The 15,056-nt window shown below is 42.9% G+C and overlaps 1 protein-coding gene and 1 non-coding gene across 4 annotated transcripts in view; one reads left to right on the forward strand and one right to left on the reverse strand.

The window, feature by feature from the left end:
• Positions 1 to 313: 313 nt before the first annotated feature.
• Positions 314 to 386, reverse strand: TRNAV-UAC (transfer RNA valine (anticodon UAC)). The gene has a single exon. It is a non-coding gene; the product is annotated as a tRNA-Val (tRNA).
• Positions 387 to 1,497: 1,111 nt separating this feature from the next.
• The window catches only part of PPEF1 (protein phosphatase with EF-hand domain 1), a 124,937-nt gene continuing 111,378 nt past the window's right edge, over positions 1,498 to 15,056 (forward strand). For 2 of the 3 annotated variants that reach the window (XM_063083376.1, XM_063083375.1), the window contains exon 1: positions 1,498 to 1,678. The gene's annotated coding sequence lies outside the window, so the exon portion shown is untranslated. The remainder of the gene's footprint in view (positions 1,679 to 15,056) is intronic. The other variant, XM_063083373.1, reaches the window with a different exon arrangement.

Raw genomic sequence — 15,056 nt, forward strand, 5'->3', positions numbered from 1 at the left:
AGGGCTGCGCCCGGTGCTTCCCACGAGCGTGCATTTTCCGAGGCCGCCCCGGAGCACCCGGAGGAGAGGTGGGGTAGGGCCCGGCCCCTGCCCCTGGGCTACGTGTTCGAAGGTCGGGCGATGGCGGCCGGGACCTCGTGGGACAGAAGAGGGTATCTATTATTTCTCTTCTGCGATAAAAACATGCCCCCAAATAAATGAAAGATGTTTAAAAAAGAAAAAGGGGAAAAAAAACTACCTCGTCTTTGTCGTTTGTTCATTTTCCTTCCAAATCGGGACTCTCAAGGAGAAAAAAAAGGCGACTTCCCAGCCGTGGTTCCACTGGGGCTCGAACCCAGGACCTTCTGCGTGTAAAGCAGACGTGATAACCACTACACTATGGAACCGCTTCGGAGAGCACCGTTGGAACTTTATTCAGGTCTCACAACCGCTCGCACGCCTTCGCCCAAGCCCCGCCCCTCCGCCGTGGCCCCGCCCCGCCACGGAGGCGCAGAGTTTGCGGCGGGATCGCGGCGGGATCCCGGCGTCCCTCTCCCGCGGCGGGATCCGGGCCTCCCTCTTCCGCGGCTGGGTTGCTCGCCTTTCCTGGCCGCCATCCTCCCGGTTCCGTGACCAAGGCGAGGCCGGGGCTCGGGGTCACCCTTCTGGCTGAAAGCGCCGCTCCCCTAATCAGCTGTCCCCAAACTTTCTCTCAGCTGAGGCGTTGGCGAGGCGGCCGTTGGGCGGAAGTGCACCCTGCCCGGGCAGCTTCCCTCAGCCCTTAGGGACCCGCAGGTCGCCCATTTTCCTCACGGGCATACTGAGTCTGGGCGACCGACTGGCTGACTTGCCCCGTCCGAAGTCAGAACGTCGCTTCCGGCAGCGTCGAAGACCTTGAGTCCGGAGCAGGGAGACGGGAGAGTCCCTTGGAGCCAAAGATTGAGGCAGCGCGGGCTCGGGGCTGGGTTTGGGGGGAGGGGAGCGCATTTTCACGTTGGCACCATTTTGCCAGGCTTAGGCGGCCCCTTGCCCGGGGCGCGGGCCTCCTACTACTCCCCTGACCTTTTTCAGCATTCTTCCCCTCCCGAAACCGGAGAGGGGGTAAAAGTCGCAGGTCCCATTTGGTCCCATTTGTCTAGGGTTGGGGGGGGCGTGTAGACAGGCCACTCCTTTATGGCTGCGGGGAGGAAGCAGCACTGGCCACATAATTTGAGGGGCCCAGTGTAAAATGAAAATGCCGACGCCAGGCCTCTTGTTCGTAAGTTATTAAGAATTTCAGATGGTGACGGCCGACCATCAAACCCAGTGCGATTGCACAGGTGGCGGCCCCCTAAACCTGCTACTGTGCTTTCAGGACTTACTTCCTGGTCAGGTGCTGGGACCCTGCATCACAAAGGGCTCCTGTATGGTCTCGCTTCTTGCTTTTCATTGTCAGCGTTATTTGCTTTCTCCAGGGTTTCTGGATAGATCTTCATCACCATCCTAGGATTGTTCACCATCCTCAAGCTTGAAACCCCACTTAAAACCATTTTGGGAGGCATCTTGAAGCACCCAGGTGGACTTGACCTGCAGGCTGAGGCTGTCCTTTTCTCTGGTATCTTTAAGGCTGGCAGGCTCATGGAGAAATGACACTGATTGTATGAAAGCAACCTCCCTCAGCCAACTACTGTCTTCCCGGGAAAGGCCCTGGAAGAAACAGGTGGGTAGAAGGAGCCCTAATGCAGGGGCATGATGGGGATTCTAGTCCTGTCTGGGCTACTCACTAGTTGTGTATTCTTGAGCTGGTCAGTTCACCTCCCAAGTCTCAGTGTCCTCCTTTGTGAAATACAGGGGTTGGACTAGTCACTCACACTTTCACCTCTGGGTCTGAATGTAATCCAGGTAGGAAAATGGAGGCAGTTATGTGCCCTGTAATTTTTTCCATAGAAATAGTAAAAAGCAAGCCTGTAGCTAGAGTTTGGGTTTTCTAGTACCCAGTTTCCTATGTCCTCAGCTCCCTGTAATACTCATCATGGGGACCCTTTCCAGTCTGCCATTTAAATTTTTTCTTTAATTGACACATTATAATTGTACATATTTATGGGGTACAATTTGATGTTTCAATACATGTATACGTTGTATAATGATCAAATTAGGGTAGTTAGCGTACCCATCACCTCACACATTTATTATTTCTTTGTGGTGAGAACATTAACCTCTCTTCTAGCTATTTTGTGATATATAATATCTTACTGTTCACCACAGTTTCTCTATTGTGCAATAGAACACAAGAACTTATTCCTCCTATTTAATTATAACTTTGTACTCGTTGACCAACATCTCCCCATCTTTCCTTCTCTCTCTCCGCTCTCCTCCCCTCCCGTCCCTTCCCCTCCCTTCCCTTCCCCTCCCTTCCCCAGTCTCTGGTAACCACTGTTCTATTCTGCTTCTATGATATCAACTTTTTTCTTTAGATTCCACACATGAGTGAGATCATGCAGTATTTGTCTTGCTGTGTCTGGCTTATTTTGCTTAATATGATGTCCTCGTGGTTCATCCATGTTGTCACAAATGACAGGATGTCATTCTTTTTTATGGCTGAATAGTATTCCATTGCATGTAGACTACATTTTCTTTATCCATTCATCTGTTTTTGGACATTTAGGTTGATTCCGTATCTTGGCTGTTGTAAACAGTGCTGCAATAAACATGGGAGTGAAGATATCTCTTCTATATACTGATTTCTTTTTCTTTGAATAAATACCAGTAGTGGGATGGGATTGCTGGATCATATGGCAGTTCTATTTTAATTTTTTTAGGAGTCTCCATACTATTTTCTATAATGGCTGCACTAATTTACAGTCCCACCAACAGTGTGTAAGTGTTCCCTTTTCTCCACATCCTCTCCAACACTTGTTTTCTTTTGTCTTTTTGGTAATAGACATTCTAACTGGGGTGAGGTGGTATCTCATTGTGGTTTAATGTGCCTTTTTGTTGATACATTTTGAGAGGCCTGTTGAGCACTTGGTACCTAGATTGTAAGTCATGAGATAACCGTGAGTGGCCAGCCACCAGTTGGAGGATGAATTCATAAAAGCTCCATGTTTCCTGCTAGTTGATGAGCCGTAATGACTCCTGGGAAGCCCAATAGTAAGTATATCCCACCTGTTTCCAAACCTCTATCAGTCCAGAACAGGGCTACCAAGAATTGGCCCTGAGACTGCACCCACCAGTTGTGGGAATGCTTTGTTCTCCCTCCGGCTTTCTGTCTGTCCTTGTCTGTAAGGGGTAGGTTCACCAAGTACAAGCTTTGGCCAAATTCCCACACTTACACTCTGTGTAGAAAAAGAGCTGGTGCCCTTCTGATGCATACAACACAGGTTTCTGCTTTTAGTGAAAAACTCTTGCTTCTTTTTTCCATTCTGACCAGGAGGGAGACTTTAGTTTCATTCCTTCTGCCACTCTCAAGGTATAGTCACAATCTCTATTATTAGTAAAGTACAATACGGTTTACAAAGCACGTTCACATACATTCCTGGGCAAAAGCCCTGTGAGGTGGCTGTAGTATTACTAACCTCCATTTTTCAGCTGAAGAGTTCGAATGCCTTGCCTGTAGCCATTCAGCTAGTGAGCAGCAGGGCTGAGCCTTCTGATACTTAAGTGATTGTGGGAGGCCCAGGTCTATAAAGACTATGTGTTGTTCCCATAACAGTGGTGTTGGTCTCATGTTATGTTTTGAATGCATGCCAGTGAGGAAATGGATACCTTTTATTTTTTTTCTTCTGTAACTTTTAAACAAAATCCTCAAAAGTAGGAACCAAGAGCCTGCCAGAAACAACTGTTGATGACTTTCACCTTGAAACCAACTGTCTTAGTCCTTTTTGTGTTGCTCTAACAGAATACCATAGACTGGGTAATTCGTAAAGAAAAGAAATTTGTTTCTTACAGTTCTGGAGGCTGGGAAGTCCAAGGTCAGGGGGTCTGCATCAGGTTAGGGCCTTCTTGCTGTGTTATAACATGGCAGAAGGCATCACATGGTGAGAGAGCATGAGAGACTGACAGACAGAGAGGGAGGAAGGGAATAAGCCAAACTTATCCTTTTAATCAGGAACCCATTCCCACCATAAGTAACCCACTCCTGCAGTAATAGCATAAATCCATTCATGAAGGCTGAGCCCTCATGACCTAATCACCTCTTGAAGGTCCTACCTCTTAACACTGTTGCACTGGGGATTAAGTTTCTAATACATGAAATTTGGGGGACACATTCAAATCACAACACCATTAGAATCAGGGATAATGCCTCAGGTGGCCACAGTTTTGCCTACCACTTCAGTTCAGTCAGATTTGTGAGGCCTGTCAGCCCCAGATATACCCACAAGCATCTGAACAACTATAAGAAAAATACATATTCATCGCAGCACTCTTTACAATAGCCAAGAGTTGGAACCAGCCCAAATGTCCATCATCAGATGAGTGGATACGGAAAATGTGGTACATCTACACAATGGAATACTACTCAGCTATAAAAACGAATGAAATACTGCCATTTGCATCAACATGGATGGACCTTGAGAGAATTATATTAAGTGAAACAAGTCAGGCACAGAAAGAGAAATACCACATGTTCTCACTTATTGGTGGGAGCTAAAAATTAATATATAAATTCACACACACACACACACACACACACACACACACACACACACAACCGGGGGGGGGGGGCAAGATATAACAACCACAATTACTTGAAGTTGATACGACAAGCAAACAGAAAGGACATTGTTGGGGGGTAGGGGGGTAGGGAGGAGGGAGGGAGGTTTTGGTGATGGGGAGCAATAATCAGCCACAATGTATATCGACAAAAGAAAATTAAAAAAAAAAAAAAAGAAAATGGTATTAGAAATCAAGATCTAAATGTTATTTTATTTTTTTCTTACTGTTCTTTTCCTAGTTCTGGTTTTTACTCTTTTTTTTTCTTTTCTTAAGACTTTCAATAAACCAAGTATAAATTCTGCCAAACAAAAAAAAAAAAAAAAAGAAAGAAAGAAAGAAAAATACATAAACAAATTACTAAATAAAGACTAGAAGTCATTTCAAACTTTTTGAATTCTCTGATTTCTCAGATATTTCGTGTTGCTTCCCTAGTGTTTGGCTTCACTGATGGAGGGTAACTTGACCAGAGAAACCACAGCCCCAAACACTGAGCTTAGTTAGGAAGCTTAGTTTACCTGATTTCGTGTAGAAACTGTTGTACTCTGTCCTTCAGTATCGAGTATTAAGAAAAATTAAGTCATTACCTTAGTGTGGCAGAGCTCACCTTATCTTTTCCCCTTTGCAGCTCCTTTTGTTAAAAACATCTTGAAACTACCCTGTTGTGATGGACATTTGTTGCTTTTTTGCCACCTACCTGTTTATAATCTCTCTATCCCTCTTTCTTCTTACTGAGCTCAAATTCTGTGGTCATTTTTATCATTCACTTGTTTGTGTCCGTTGCTTCCTTGTACTTGTTGGCAAAACCATAATCTATTTAATCCAGCTCTCTCCCTACTCCACCCCTGACTCCACCCCTGAATATGGCCTAAGAAAAACACACATCCAGGCTGACTCGTTTCATATTAAATTCATGACTACTTATCTCAAGTGAGCCCTTAATGCAGCCTAGGGTCATGTCCATTTCTCCTGGCCATTCATTCTCCACCTCTCCTAAAGAACAATTTCATATCTTCTCTTCCTAAACCTCCTGTACCTCCTCCCCCAAACTCGGTTACAGCTGATGAGCTTGCTTCCTATTTCAGTAAAAAACTGGAAGCAATCAGAAGAGAACTTTCCTAAGTCCGCACCACACCTACCCACTGCTGGCATCTGTGCCTTTGTACTCTTCCTCCAGTTCAGGGCTTCCTATCACAGCCCCATGGGTTGGTACTGGTAACTCTATAGCCCCACCCATTCGGGACAACCCAAAATGTCCCCTGGGGTGGGGGAAATCTCGGGAGCTATTTAGCAACATCTGGAGACACTTTTGTTTGTTATGACTGGAAGTGGTGTGCTATTGGCATCTAGTGAGTATAGGTCAGGGATGCTGCTAAACATCCTACAGTGCACAGAACAGCTCCCACAACAATTACCAGACCCCAGATGTCAACAGTGCCATGGTTGAGGAACCCTGCTCTAGATGAATTGTCTGCATTCCTGTCTAAACCCAGCCCCTGCGCTTGTGCGCGGTATCCCACCTGCTCTTGCTTACTCAAGGAACTCACTCCAACAATTTTCTCCTCTTTGTCCTACATTATTCCCCACCCCCGTTGGATCATTCTGATCAGCAAACACATGCTGTAATTTCTCTCATTAAAAAAAAGTCTCCTAATCCCATTTTCGCCTCTGGCTACTTCCCTTTCTCTGCTCTCCTTTATAGCAAAATTCTTAGATCTGTCTTTGGCGCTCTCTCCAATTCCGCTTCCCCATTGCCTTCTGCTTTCAATCCATCAAAATTCTTCTGATCCAGGTCACCAGTGACTTCCACATTGCTATACAGAATAGTTCTTCCTCTTCATCTTATTTGGTATATCAGCAGCATTTGAAACAGCTGATCACTCCCTCCTTTTTTGAAGCACTTTCCTCTCCTGGTTTTTAGGGTGCCACTCTCTGTGGTGTTTGTTTCCTACCTCACTGCTTACTCTGAATCACCTTTGATCGATTTTCATGTCTGTGACCTTTAAACACAGCTGTACCCCAGGTCTTGGTCCTTGGACTTCTCTATTCATTTTCACCACTCTGGCAACCTCATTCAATCTAATGGCTTTAAATACTTTTTTTAAACTAGATGAGTCCTAATGTGTATCTCTAGTCCAGACTTTTCTCCCAAACTCCAAACCTACATATTCAACATCTCTGTTTAGATGTCTAATAGGCATCTCAAACCTATTATGTCTGTATCTAAACTTCCGATCTCCACCCCCTAAATCTGCTCCTCTCTCAATCTTCCTTATCTCAGATAATGGCAACTTCATCTTTCCAGTTATTTAGGCCTGTAACTTACAATCATATTTGATTCTTCTCTTTTTCTCACACCCCAAATTTGATCTCATTAGCAAATCCTATTGGCTTCACCTTCAAGATTTATCTAGAATCTGATAGCTTTCTACCATCAGCCCTGTTACCACCCTAATCAAGGCCACCCTCACATTTTGTCTGGATCATTGCCAGTAGCCTCATCCCAGCCTAGCTTCTGCCTTTTCTCCCTACAGACTATTCTTCACACAGTAGCCAGAGTGGTCCTTTTAAAAACTAAGTTAGACTTGTTCCTCTGCTGAAAGCACTTCAGTGGCTCCCCACTTAACTAGAATAAAAGCCAAAGCCTTATAGTGGCTCTGCATGGTCCGACCTCCCCGCCCATTACCTCTCTGATTATATATCCTATTACTCTGCCATTTCTTTTACTCCACTCCAGCTACACTTGCCTGCTTGCTGTTCTTTAAACATACAAGGCCTTGCCTGCCTCAGGGCCTTTGTACCTGCTATTCCCACAGCCTTGAGTACTCTTTCCTTAGATCACCCCTGCTGTGGATTGGATGCCCCCCCAACCTTACTGAGGCTTAATCTCCACTGTAACTGTTGGGGGTGGGAAATCCTATTATGGTAATTAAAGGTGGGTCCTTGAAGAGGTGATTAGACTGTAGGACCATGCTGTACTTAATGGATTAATAATGGTGGTCAGGGGTGTGGTTCTGAGGGCTTTAAAAGAAGAGCACATGAGAGGTCAGTCTCTCTCTGCTCTGCCATTTTCTACCGTGTGAGACCCCTGTGTTGCTGTAAAGCCACCACCGAAGAAGGCCCTCACCATAAGTGTTCCCTGGACTTTGGACTTTCCAGCCTCTGAAACTGTAAGCAATAAATTTCATTTTCTTCCAAAGTACCCAGTTCCAGGTATTTTGTTATAAGCAACAGAAGTGGACTAATATGACCCCATTGCTTGTTCTCTCACCTTGCTCAGATATCTAGCCAAATATCTTCTCAGTGAGTCCTTACCTGACTGCCCTATTTAAAATTGCTATTATCCTTTTCCCTTCACCCTAGAAACTCAGTATTCCCCTTTCTTGCTTATTTTTCTCTGCAGAACTTAGCACCATCTAAATTTCTTGGTATTTACTTATTTATTTTCTTAATTGTCTGTCCACACTGCCCTTGACTAGAATGAAAGTTCCGTGAGGGCATGAATTTTGTTTTGTTCACTGCTATATTCCACAGAGACTAAATTGTTCCTAGCACATAGTAAGTGCTCATTAAATATGTGTCAGATAAATTTGTTAGTGTTGGGGTGACTCAAGCCAGGTCAATCATTTCCAATCAGAGCTAATCCTGGGGCTTTTGCTTGCATTCCTAAGAAGAATCATTTTCTTGCTTACCCTGGACTTGAATGTGAAATGATCCAGAGGCTGGAAGTTCTGCTGCCGTCTTACCATTGCATTGTATCAGACAGGGTTCTTAGTTGCATACAACAGAACCCTCTTGCTCAAAATATTCACTTCTCTTCCTCATGTAGGATTTTTACACCATTGCCCCACTGATAGGCCTGACCAAAAGACTTGTTTTGGCCAGTTGAATGAGGGCAGAAGTGATGTGTATCACTTCTAAGCAAAAACCTGAGAGCCAGTGTGGTTCGCTGTTTCTGTTCTTACCCTTTACTCTGAGAACACCAGTGCCCAAGACACAGGTTGGTCTGAGTGTTAGAGGGAAGAATACATGTTACAGAACTGTAGCTCGCCTGTACTGAACATGGAACGGGAGTGAAAAATAAGCCTTTTTTATTGTAAGCCACTAAGATTTTGGGTATGTTACCAAAGTATAACATCACCTAAGCTGTTTCAACACTCCCCCTAGTTTAAGAAGAAAATGAGTTTATTAAAGGATATTAGGTGGTTCACGGGATCTCTGAGAAGGCCTTGGTCACTCCAAAGCCAGGAACAATGTCCCAGTCTCACCAAGGGATTGCACTGGCACAGATGCCCACTGTTGCCTCCTCTGAGTACAGATTTAACAACTTGAGCCAATGATGGAGTCCAGAATCTCTACCACTACTGTCTCTGAAAACTGGACAACTCTGCCTCTAACTTTGTTAGAAGATGCCTTTCCTAACCCCTCCACTTCTTCATGTTGCCTTTTCTGAACTGAAGTCTCTGGAGGAGCTTAGTTTACGTGCCTGTGCTCTTGCTATAAGAGAGGCTAGAAAGGCAAATTTCTTATTTCTGCCTTGGGAAGGTAGGAGTCAAACGTGAGGAATTACCAGAACATAGGGAAGAGGTTCAGAAGTTAGTGGATGACCACAAACTATGAAAGACATCCACTGCCTGATCGAGGCCTAAGAAGGGAGCCAACACCAAGGGATTTGAACTGAGAAATGTAGTAGCTGAGTGCCATCATTTAAGTCCTCAACCAAGTCATGCCTTAAGTATACCCACTGACTTTTCAATTATTTGAGAAATATATTCTAAGTTTGCTTAGGCCAGCTGGAATGGGTTTACTGACACTTGCAACAGAAAGAGTCCTAATGATCTATGTCTAAAATGGATGTGCATTGGCACTGTGGCTGACAGTGGTGCTCTGGCTTGGATGCTTGAAAGTTTTGGTTGTTCTCGGTTCCTAGTAAGTGGGGACGAGGCTGATGGTCATGGGAATGGCCACTTCTGGGAGGTAGGGTTTTGGTTTCCCTGTCTCCTGGGGAGCTCATTTACAGCAAGGCACTTGCTCACATGTGGCACGGTAACCAGGACAGGTAAAATTATAGAGTGGCCAACACATCTGTGGCAGATACTGTTAGTTGCTTATCCAATATCCAGTCTTCTTTTCCTCAATAATAAAAATAAGGAAAACAAACACTTCTTTAGTGTTTGCTGTATACAAAGGTACTTCCAAAAGTTCATGGAGAAATAGGATTAAAAGATAATATGAATCTTTCCATGAACTTTTTGGACACCCCTCATGTTAGGGACTATTTTAAGCTCTTTGCTCATATTAACTCATTTAATTCTCACAAGAACTCTGTGAGAAAGATACTGTTATGCTTAGTTTACAGGTAACAAAACTGAGGTACAGATTAGGAAACTAGATTAAGTCATACAGCTGGTAAGTAAGGGAGCAGGGTTTTAAATCCAGGCCAGCTGGCTCCATAGGCTGTTTAATCTCTGCACTATACTTCCTGATTTTCTTTGATTTGTAACGTGTCCAGCTAAAACAGCTTGATTTCCTGGGCTCCCTTACAGCTGGGAGAGACTGTATGACACAATTCTGGCCAATCAGATGTATTTAAATAGGTAGGCTTCAAAAACAGTTCTTTAAAAGGAAGTAGACTCAGGTGGAATGCTCCATTTTGCCCTTAAGTTCTTTACTTTCTGCCCAGAATGTGGATGTAATGCTGGAAGCAGAGCAGCCATTTTGTGACCATGAGTTGACAGTTATGAAGAAGAAAGTCATGTGGCTTGGCTGAAAGAAGGAAGTTGCCTGCGTCCCAGCCCCAGATTTCCTACTTTCAGATTCCTTGTTACATGTGGAAAAATAAAACCCCTAATTTTTAATGTCACTGTTTAGTGGGAGTTTCAGTTACATAGGGAAAATACAAACCCTATTGATTCAACATTCCCACATTTCTCACCTGTAATGTCTCCTATACCATTTTGACAGTATCTTTAATCTGCCCACCAGCTACTGAGGGATTACCCTGTGTTCCAGTCTCATTTTCTTTGGCAGCTAACCGGTAAGGGGATGCAAACCCTTGACCTTGGTGTTATAACACCGCACTCTAACCAAATGAGCTAACTGGCCAGCCCCAGTCCCTTGATTGAAGTTGTTTATTATCACATGCCTGCACTATGTCTAGGAGCACAGTGTTGGGCAGTGTGGGAATTTTTTAAAAAGTATATGACATGGCCCTATCTGAAGAAGTTTGAAGACTAATTTGTTCTGAGATGTTAATAGAATATAATGGCTTTATGTGGTTTCCCTATCCTAGGTGTTATTGGATTTAAATTAGAGCCCTGTCAGGCCGGGCTCGTGGCGCCGCGGGTTCGGATCCTATATAGGAATGACCGGCGCACTCACTGGCTGAGTGCAGGTCACGAAAAAGACAAAAAAAAAAAAAAAAAAAAAAAAAGACAAAAAAAAATTAGAGCCCTGTCTCCTCTCTTAAAGAAGAAACTTGAGAGTGGAGAAGGCAGATGGGAGAGGGGGGCAGGGTTATATGCAAAAGTCTGTCTAATAGTAGAGAAGGCCTCGTGTGGTATTCCTAACCACATTCAATGAGATTAGATTTTACAGAGATAGCCACTCTAGAGAGATCAGCCCAAGATACTTTGTCTCCCCCTCTTTTACTTAACTTGAGTCTTGAGATGGCCCTTATTTCTAAAGTCACTCCCCTGGGACTATGAAACTGAGCACAGAACAATTTGGCAACTAACCACTCCTGTAGAGCCGCACTCAAAAGGCAACATGTGGTAGCAACCAATGTTAATTGGTGATGGGAAGAAGATGGGCCACTCCCTCTACCTCCTCAACACTTACTGTCTTATTTAGATTTCCACGTGGATTCAACTGTGCACATAAGCTGTTCTCTATAGTCTGATGGAAAGATTGCAAGAGTGGGGCAGGTGTTAAACCAAAATCATATTGTACATTTTTATTAGTAATTTAAGTGTTTGGGAAATTGTTTTTGATGCAATTATAATCTGAAGGCTATGTACAATAATAAAACCAAACCAATTAGTAGTTTGTTTAACTCAGTGAGAGGCTGTCTGCAGGCTAGCAGTTCTCTGCTAAATCCTGTTGAAATGCAGTGGATTCTATTTTGTGCAGAATGAGCAGGCTGCCATGACAACTGTCTGTGAATATTATTTCAAAATTAGTCATAGGTTTCCAGTGTCTGCCTCTGGGCTCACTGTTCATTCTAAAGCCCGGATGCACATCTATTCTTAATGGAGTTTTCCTGGACATGTTTACAAAAAACAAAAATAAAACACTTTCAGCTGGTTGACTTTTTTACTTTTGGAAAAGAAATTTGAATTAATTCACATAATTGCAAATTAATTGTGGATTTTATTGCTGTTTTTTCTTTTGGAAAGGTAATTTGGATATGAATTTATATTGTGCTTGAATATCGATTTTATTAAGTAGATGCATTAGACCAGAGTTTGGAAAGTTCCCCCCTAGGTGTATAGTCTTTACATTAAAATTATGAGTTTTTTCATCTAAAAGTATCAGAAGGAATCTTGTGGTTGCAAGTGACAGAAGATCCAACCCAAACTGAGTTAGCAAAACCAGTTTCAAATGAATCTGGTTTGAAAATTCCATAGGTAACGTTTGATCCAGAGATTTATGATGGAGGGTTCCAGCTCTATTTCCCTGCCCTTCTCTTGGTTTGTCATTTTCCATGTGTCAGTTTCACCCCCTGTTATGGCTCTCTTCATGGTGACAGTCTTGCTCAGAGTACCACACTTAGTGGAGATGAGTGAGTTTGTCCCAGAACTCGCTCCAAGAGCCCTGAGATTCATTGGTATTACCTGTTTTTAATGATGTGCCCACCCTGAATGCTTCCTTTTGCCAGGAGAAGAGGATGTGCTGTCTTAGGCCTGAGTTATGTGCCCATTCCTAAACAATCACTGTTGCTTGAGCAATGGGCTATGCTAATTGGTCTAAGCCAATCAGGGCCCATACTTTGAGTTGGGGGAGGGGTGTGTCAATCCCAGGCAAACCACATAGCTGAGAATAGAGGGAGGGTTGATTTCAAAAAGGAAAATTGGAGCCTATTACAAGGAGGTTGGGGAAGTATTTGCTAGCCACCTAGTTAGGGAACAGAATGTTGGTCTAACAACAACAACAACAATAGCTCACATTTATTGAATATATGAGCCAGGTACCATTCAAACCACTTTACAAGTATATTGGTTAGAAAGGGTGTTTGGCTACGTGTAATAAGGTAAATGAAATAGCGAGGGCTTAACACAGAGGTGTTGGGGTTTTTCTCACATTATGTGAAGCCAAGAGACAAGCAGCTTCACATTGTCATCCATGTCTCAGGCTTGTCTTTCGATCTTTCTGCATCATCATTCTCAGTGTGAGGCTTTCTTCCTAATGCTTACAACATGGCTGCTGTTCCTCTAGGCATTTTGTCTTGGTTTCAGGCAGAGTCAGGAAAGAGCAAGGAGGAAAAGGCTTGTGCCAGCTTAGTCTTTTCCTTTTTATCAGGAAAATAGTTTTTCTGGAAGCTCAGCCAATAGATTTCTGCTCATATATCATTGGCCAGAACTGTGTCATGTGACCACCATTAGCTGCAAGGGAGTCTAGCAAATCAAGTTTTATTGGCTGAGCACATTGCCACCTAGAACAAAACTAGGGTTTTATTGGTAAGGAAGAAAGGGAGAATGGATGTTGGTTAAGCAACTATCAGTGGCTACCACAATACATACTAACTTATTTATTCTTTACATCAACCCAGTGTGGTTGGTACTATTACTGTCCTGATGAAGAAACAGACTCAGAGAGGTTATGTAATTTGCCCAAGCTCACATACAGCTGTTAAGTGGTGGAACTAGAAAATGAACCCAAGCAAGCTAACTCTAGAACCTAATTCTGTTGTGCTCCCAGACAAATCCTGAGCCACAGGCCAGACCACATTTCTTGTCTAGGATGTGTATCTGCTTGGGAAATGCAGACTTCTCCTAGAAATGATAGCTAATATTTGTTTAGCAATTTGTAGTTTATGAGGACATTTCCACTTTAATTATTCCCTTTAAATATTATTATCCCCATTTTAAAATAGGGAAACTGAGGCTCAGAGGAATTAGGTTAAGTCATCTAAGGTCCCAGGTTGTAAGTGGCAGAGCTTATATCTCCTTAAAATTACAAGAACTGACTCCTGGTTCCCTTATCTTCCTACTCTTCTATGCACAGAGGACTTCATTTTGAACTTTTTAAAATGACCATATTTTGCTCTGGACCCTGTATTAACCTCATGACCTTCTCAGGAAAAACAATCCAGAGAAATCTTGGATCTCTCACCAACTTGTTTTCATAGTGTTCTTTTCACGTAGCCACACAAACAGGAGCGTGGCATATCAGCAGGAATTGTGTTCAGTAGTAACAGAGACCGAACAGGGGAGATTACTTTTATCTCACATAATGTAAAATCCAGAGTTTCATCTAGAAAATGAAAGTATTAGTTAAAAATGGCTTTTATTGACCTGTTCATGTAAAAGAGTCATTAAACATATAGAAATTTCTTGTCATTACTTACATCAGGTTAATTTATATTACTTTTCTTTAAAACTACTTTGTAAATTGGATTTTCACTGAATAAGAATGACAGTTCACCTCACTGGGGTAAATTAGTGAAGTTTTACTGCATTACTGATATCTCAATTTGCTTATAATTGTTATTTCTCTCATTCTTTCCAAATATTTGAAATCTGTAGCTTATAGCATTCATTGCTTAATTTATATATCACAACATTTTTTTGTTTTGGTGATACTGCCGAGTAGACCATAAAAATCACAAGAACACTGTAGAATATAGTTTGACTTCAAAACTCATTAAAGAGTGGAGTGAAGAAGAAATAGCGATTAAAAAATAAATTAAAAGTTTGTGTTTTAGAGCAGTGCCACTCAAAATATGTGTCACCATCACCTGGGAGCTTATTAGAAATACAAATTCACACGCCCCACCCCAGACCGACTGAATCTGAACCTCTGGGGGTTGGGCCCAGTAATCTGTGTTTTGACAAAACCCCCAGGTGATTTGTAAGTACATTAAAAATTGAGAAGTACTGTTTTAGGAAGTTTCATGTAAGTGAGTTGTAAGAGACTCACAGATTGTATGTATAGTCTTTGAATATTGGTAAAAATAAGAACTTCAGCTTTAGTAAACCCTAGATTCTCCTTTGAATGTCCCTAAATCATAGACTCCAGTTATCTACTTCAGATTGTGAGCCTTAGCTTGACTCCATCTTCCTATCAATACCTTCACCTAATTAATCCCTATTCATCCTTCAGATGTCACCTTCAAAGGTGACTTCCTCAGAGAAGCCTTTGCTTGACCTCCTGACTCCTCTCAT

Source organism: Cynocephalus volans, chromosome X (assembly GCF_027409185.1).
Source record: "Cynocephalus volans isolate mCynVol1 chromosome X, mCynVol1.pri, whole genome shotgun sequence".
Classification (NCBI taxonomy): Eukaryota; Metazoa; Chordata; class Mammalia; order Dermoptera; family Cynocephalidae; genus Cynocephalus; species Cynocephalus volans.